The 7,395-nt window shown below is 43.8% G+C and overlaps 1 long non-coding RNA gene across 4 annotated transcripts in view; it reads right to left on the reverse strand.

Annotated features, from left to right (window-relative positions):
* Positions 1–7,395, reverse strand: part of LOC109499514 — a 102,298-nt gene that overhangs the window by 25,955 nt on the left and 68,948 nt on the right. For all 4 annotated transcript variants that reach the window (XR_006597479.1, XR_002742153.2, XR_006597478.1 and 1 more), the window contains one exon: positions 4,290–4,415. This is a non-coding gene — a long non-coding RNA (uncharacterized LOC109499514). The remainder of the gene's footprint in view (positions 1–4,289; positions 4,416–7,395) is intronic.

Genomic DNA, 7,395 nt, shown 5'->3' on the forward strand with positions numbered 1-7,395 from the left:
TTCTGGGGGTTGAAAAAGATCGTTTGAACTTCTTCCTGTTTTCCCAGGACTCTCGGATAGTCATCAGTGCCTCCAACAGGAATTGCTTCTGGTTCCTACCACGTAAAACACATGCTGTAGGCTGTGAGAGCTGGACTCTCACACACCTAGCTGGCTCTGGTTTTGCTGCAACTGTTCTAGAGAAGAAAATCCCACCATCTTTAAAAGCCCCGTAGAAGCGCAGGGGCCCAACCTTGAGCCACCTTAACGGGTGAAGAGAGCTCCAAATGCAGAACAACAGGTATTTCTGCGCAGGTGTTTTAGCACGATGCAAAGATGAGAACACTCTGGCTCTGTCCTCTGGGCATTTACAATATAGAGAGGAAGGGGAGTTTGTAGAAAACAAAAAGAAGCGAAAAAGAAGAGAGTCGCCTAATGGATGGGCAAACTAAATACAGGGGAGAAAAGAATGAGAAATGGCAGACAACCCAATAGAAAAATGGGCCAATGTCTTGAACAGCGACTTCACGAAAGAGAAATTCTAAGTGGCTAAAGATATAAAAGGTGGTTAACTTCGTTGGACAGTAGAGAAATGGAAATGGAAACCACAGTGAAATAGCACCACACACATTAGCAGAATGGAGGACGAATCGAAACAAATATATTTATAAAACAATTACCTTTATTACATGAGGTATACTCTCAGATTTTCAATTCTATTGAATAGTGCCTTGGTCTATCCTATTATATTTCATTTTTCATAGGGGCGCCTGGGTGGCTCAGTTAGTTAAGCGTTCAGCCTTTGATTTCAGCCGAGGTCATGATCTCACAGCCGTGGGATCGAGCTCCTAGTGGGGCTCAGCGCGGGGCATGGACCGTCCTTGAGATTCGCTCTCTCCCTCATAAATACATTCTATTTGAGTACAAGTCTTCTTACCTATCATTTTTATCAAGGTCGATTCCTGGTTAGGTCTTTCTCAAGAAAAAAATATATATACATTTTATAGGATATATTTTTTATATTATATATTTATATATAATATGTATTAAAAATACATACACATAAAAGAAGGTTGTTCGTAGCCATGCAAACCGATTTCCCTGGTGTATCAAGATTAGTGCTTTATACTACTCTGGATCTATGGTAACAGCTAGCCAGAACCCTCCAGGTGACCACAGGCACGTATCAGACAGACTCGGCTAACGCAAGAGCTCTACCTAATGGCCCAGCCCTGGTGTCAGGTCCGAGAGTTGGGGACGCAACCAGAGCTGGGCCAACAGAAGTCCTTCACGAGACTCTCTGACCTGGAGCCTGGACAGAACACCTTTCCTGTCTCATGGTTGAAGATAGCAGGGTAAGGCTCCAGACGGCCAGACAAAGGGGTTTTCCGTCTTGGAGGCTAAGAGAAGGAAAGTGACGTGTAAGAAGGCAGTGGAAACGAAAGCCTGGGGTTGTGGGGGAGAAAGAAAGGAGGGGGAAGGGAAAGGAAAGAGAGGAAGACAAGGTGGGAGGGAGGAAGAGAGAGGTGAGAGGCAACGGGAGAGAATGGGGTACAAATCCTGACTTCCAGGCACGTGGTCTCTGGAACATCTCTCCTGCAAATCTTCTGAGTTTTGGAGGTGAAAGTTTTCTTAGAGTCCTTTTTAGAGGTAGCGAAAAATCCCTCTGGGAGGCATTTATAGAAATAGCAAAATCCTTAAAAGAAGAGCCAGGCAGCATAAATCCAGCCTTCGCTGCTATGAGTGAAGAGAATGACCTATTTATAGTGGCTGTATTCAAATGAGGTATTGGTGCCACCCAATCTCTGGCTGGATGAGAAGTAAAGAATGACTACATGCAAATGAGCTGCTTGAAGTTCACTCTGATTGGATAGTATTAACACTTGGCATGAACCATTCAAAAAGCAAAAGGCAACCAGAAAGTTATACACTGGCAGCCGAGTGTGGCCTCTACCAAGAGCACTTTGAACTGATTTCCTTGATTGAAGTCCATGAGGAATGATGTTGGCCTAGTTCGGATCAGGTATCTACCTACCGATAGTCAACTGTTGGTAGAGACTGGGCCACCCCTAGACTGAGCAAGAACTATTTGCTAGGGGAAGTGAATGACCTGGGCCAAGGGCCAGCGTCTCCACGACTGATTGAAAACCTCAGTAGTTTGGAAAATTCTGAAAAATTTATAGCTGGACCAGCACATTAGGAAACAGCTTAAGCCAAGATACCGTAAAATGCTGACAACATGACGAAGGTGGCGTTTAAGCAGGGAAGAAAAGCTGTAAACATGGCATGAAATAATATTTAAAGCCTCTAATCACAAGGTAAAGGATGGAGACTATCATGTCCTAAGTGGTACACTGGAGCGTGAACGCATAGTACTTACTGTGCAACCTTGGGAACAACAACAACAACAAAAAAACGCAAGCAGAACTGTGTGCTCCTAAGGAAAGGTGTTAAAGCTGAGAGCAGATTGTGTTAATTTATTAGCTGACTGGGTCAATCATAACCCATGAATTATTAGCGGAAAAGGCATTAAGTAGAACTTTAATCTTAAAAACTAAGATGGCTGTAAACAATGTCTTTGGTTTATGATATGCATGTTCTGATGAAAAGAACTTTAAAAAAAAGTCTTCATTCTTGAGAGAGAGAGAGACACACACAGAGTGCAAGCAGGGGAGGGGTAGAGAGAGAGAGACACAGAATCTCAAGCAGGCTCCAGGCTCCAAGCCCCCGACACAGGACTCGAACCCACGAACAGTGAGAATGTGACCAGAGCCAAAGTCCGATGCTTAACCGACTGAGCCACCCGGGTGCTCCTCTGATGAACTTTTGAAAGGCTTGGGGGGGTAACGGTAGTCACCTGTGGTGATGCACTGGGTGATCCACTCAAAGACCCATTGCAAAAGGAACTGACGATGCCTATGGCCCTGGACAAGATCCTAGAGTACCTGCTTCCACATCCTGCAATGTCTTACAGGTTACTTCTCCTCGCAGCTAACTTCTGCTTCCCTCATCCTTCTTGATCTTAACCGAGGTGGCTTGTGGGAAACTGTCCTGATGCAGGGAGCTTCCCAGCTGGATACAAGGAAGCGGACCACGCACAAAACAGATAGTCTCCCAGACCAAATTAAGATACTAGATTTGCACAAGTGGAACCCACGGCCAGAAGCAAGTGGTTAGAAGGATCAGAGTTGAGATTCCAACCAGGGAGCCCACAGATGGAAGATGTCATGTGAATAGATAACACACACTTGCTCCAGGGGAAAGACACAGGGGCAAGCACTGTTGCCCGTGGCCATGGCTCTCCAAAGAGCCTGCAGGGGACACCTGGTGCCAGAATGGGTTCCCCCAGTGAGTGGCCGAACCAAGGACTCACAAAGACTGAGGGATCACACACGTGAAGCATAACCTGAATCTTCAGTGTTTCCCGTATACATGTTGCCCCTACTCTCCTATCAAACCTTTCATAAGTCGAGGGGCGCCTGGGTGGCGCAGTCGGTTAAGCGTCCAACTTCAGCCAGGTCACGATCTCGCGGTCCGTGAGTTCGAGCCCCGCGTCGGGCTCTGGGCTGATGGCTCTGAGCCTGGAGCCTGTTTCCGATTCTGTGTCTCCCTCTCTCTCTGCCCCTCCCTCGTTCGTGCTCTGTCTCTCTCTGCCCCAAAAATAAATAAATGTTGAAAAAAAAAATTTAAAAAAACCAAAAAACAAAAAAAACCTTTCATAAGTCGAGATGGCAAAAAGTGAAGAAGCGATGACCATTCATTTATACGGAAAAAATGTTTAGCTTTTCCAGACCCCCCAAAATAACGTCGCTTAGGCCTCTTGGACGCTTTCGGACACATCCTGCTAACAGATGTGCGACTAAGTTGAGGTTAAAGCACAAAGGCTCACAGACCCCAGTTCAAAGCTAGGGCGGCTCCGTGGCTCCTGGAGCAGGAACTCAGCGAGGCCTCTCTAGCGCCTCCTAGCGGCCGGCTGGAAAGCAAACACTAAACGCTGTTCTCACATCTCACTTTTTTTTTTTTTTTCCATGAAAGTGAAAATCCTCTTTGGATTTTTTTCAGTTAGCCAAAACAGGTACTAAGGCAGGTCTTTTGTAAACAGGAAGGGGCACAATGATGTGAACTTTCGAAGGGCAGGACATACTTCTATTTAGGGTATCGTGAATATTTGGGGCCTAGATGTGTGATGTCTGTTCCAGGCCTCATGAATGTTAGGTATCTCTGGTTCCTTGTATCCTTAACCAGCACACGATCTACTGATCAACCACTATTGATACGTAACATACCTTATGATTCATGCATCTACATACCATTTGTGTTCCAGTCTTCTGTAGAGAAAATGAGGTCTTCAAATAATACAGAGATGCATATAACACATGGTTTTCTTAGCCTCCTTTTCCAAACCAGTTCGCGCACATTCCAAACCAGTTCGACTGCTGTGAAAAGAGAAAAAGTATTTACAGGTGACAAAGGGAGTCTTATCTTTAGACTCTGTATTCAGATGAAATCGTAGAAACACGTTGGATAGGATGAATTGCAATGGAAAAGCATGGAAAAGTGCTCCTTCTTTGCTTGGCTGAGTCATCAACTATATATCTATGGTGTATAGGAGATCATGTGCTGCTTAAGGAAAGAAAGACCAAGATATATGTGTGTGTGTGTGTGTGTGTGTGTGTGTATATATATACATATATATACATATATATACATATATGTATGTATGTATATATATGTATATATATGTATATATATATATATATATATACATGTTAGTTACCCCTGGGCCGCGTCACCATCTCACAGGGCGGCATCCTGCCCAACATCAAGGCCATGCTGCTACTCAAGAAGAACGAGGGTAGGGGCGCCTGGGTGGCTCAATCGGTTGAGCGTCCGACTTCAGCTCAGGTCATGATCTCGTGATTCGTGAGTTTGAGCCACACATCAGGCTCTGTGCTGACAGCTCAGAGCCCGGAGCCTGTTTCCGATTCTGTGTCTCCCTCTCTCTCTGCCCCTCCCCACTCACGATCTGTCTCTCTCTATCTCAAAAATAAATAAACATTAAAAAAAAATACAGGATCTGTGAAGTGCAAGAAAATGAGGTATGTACATGGTTAAGTAATAATTTTTTAGGCTGGCCTTTTTTGGGTTCTAAAACTTTATTTTATTATTTTTATATGAATAAATTGAATTTTAATGAGTCCACAGGGTTTTTTTTTAAATTAAAGTATACTTGACATATTAGTTTCAGGTGTACAACATAATTGTTCAATATTTGTGTGCATTGTGAAGTGATCATCACAATACATCTGGTTATCTGTCTTCATACAAAGTTACAAAAATTCTTTGTTTCTTCTAATGAGAACTTTCAAGATCTAGTCCAGCCTGCCCTTCTTGAAATGCCAAACAAAAGTATTAAATCTGGGAGATTTAACAAAGCAGAGGCATTATTAATAGAAATAAAAACTTATAAAATGTGTGTACTAGAAAGAAAATTTCAACCCTTTTGACCTCCAGTAATACACAGTTTTACACTGCAAGGCAATGCTCGTATACATGTTCATTACATACATCTGTATACATGTTTCAGAATCAAAATTTCACAAAACAATCTTTACTCTTCCTAAGTAGGATGCACTCTGACGTACTCCATTCTATTTTTTCCTATTTTGCTGTTGATGTTGTCTTTTCTAAAAAAATTTTTTGATGTTTATTTATTTTGGAGACAGAGCATGAGCAGGGGAGGGGCAGAGACAGAGGGAGACACAGAGTCCGAAGCAGGCTCCGGGCTCCGAGCTGTCAGCACAGAGCCCGACGCGGGGCTCAAACTCACAGACCGTGAGATCGTGACCTGAGCTGAAGTCGGATGTTCAACCGACTGAGCCCCCAGGGGCCCCAGGTTCCCTGTCATCTCTAAGCACGTGTCTGACAAATAGAAACCGCAAGTGATTGAGTATAATCCAAACTTAACCTTGCCCTGCTACGGCCCATAAATGAGTTTGGCCCCTAATCCTCTTTTGTAGCAGTAATTGAGTTCCATGATCTTGCTCCTTCACCTGAATCAGCACTGAGAAAGAAAGGAGACTCTGAGCTCAGAGGGGGAGAGGGAAAGATCAAAAGGGATTGAATCAAATTGAAAGCTTTCATGTACATTTTCGAACCTCAGAGAAGCCAAGTCAAGCTTGAGGCATATTCCTCATCTTCATCAAGGCAGGGCAAAGGAACAAAAGAAAAAGAGAATAGAAAGAAACTATGCATTGTTCTCCAGGATTTGAAATCTAGCTACACTTGTAAATGATCGACATGGGCACTGAGGGCTAATAAACAAAATGTTTCAGGGGCGCCTGGGTGACTCAATCGGTGGAGCATCTGACTCTTGATTTCAGCTCAGGTCGTGATCTCAGGGTTGTGGGATCGAGCCCCGTGTTGAGCCCGGAGCTTACTTAGGATCCTTTCTCTCCCTCCCTCTGTCCCTCTCCCCCACTCACGCTCTCTCTTTTTCTATAAAATTAAAAAAAAAAAAAATGTTTCAGATCAGATTTAAAATGTCAGTGTCTCACACCCCAGGCCCAGCGGCACATCTAATCTCTACTCTCCTCTCTCAAGACAGTCCCCAAGAATCAGGAAACTGTTAACCCACACCTAAGTAGTAATTCACACTTAGGTCGTGGAAATACACTCTTGCATTTGGTAGCTCAATCCCACCGACAAAAATCCCTAAACAAGTACATCTCAACATCCTTAAAGACAGAGCACCAAAGTTAATGGAAAACCTACTGCCCCTCCCCAAAAGAGAGAGTATTAGTAGGAATCTTTAAATTAGATAACTGAATAACAACAGAAGTATTTGGGGAATAAGATTCTTTTGTTATTAATTTTTTAAAAAGTCCACTATAGTTAACATGCAGAGTTACATATCGATTTCAGGTGTACAATACAGTGACTCAACAATTCTATACGTCATGACAACTATACCCTTTTCACTATCTCACCCGCCATCCCAGAATGTCGTAACACTCTTACAACCCGAATCAGATGTGTGAAAAGCAAAGTTTTCTTAGAAATGACCAATTTTCCCAGATTCCCTGGGTGACTGGAGGCCCAACTCCACATCTTACTAACAAATTGCTTAACTTCTCTGTAAAATGGGCATAGTAGTAACAGTTGTCTCCATAGAGTTTTGCCGTGAGCAGGCAGTAAAAATGTTGTATGGAAAGCATTCAGAACAGTGCCCAGCACACCCTTGGTGTTCAATCAGTGACCCCATCCAAGGGAGTCACTGAAAAGGGGGTGAGAGATGGAGTAGAGGAAGGATTGGAAAGGAAGACGGGGGGTGCCTGGGTGGCCCAGTTGAGTGTCTGACTTCGGCTCAGGTCACGATCTGACAGTTTGTGAGTTAGAGCCCCGTGTCAGGCTCTG

This window comes from Felis catus, chromosome B2 (assembly GCF_018350175.1).
Source record: "Felis catus isolate Fca126 chromosome B2, F.catus_Fca126_mat1.0, whole genome shotgun sequence".
Taxonomy (NCBI): domain Eukaryota; kingdom Metazoa; phylum Chordata; class Mammalia; order Carnivora; family Felidae; genus Felis; species Felis catus.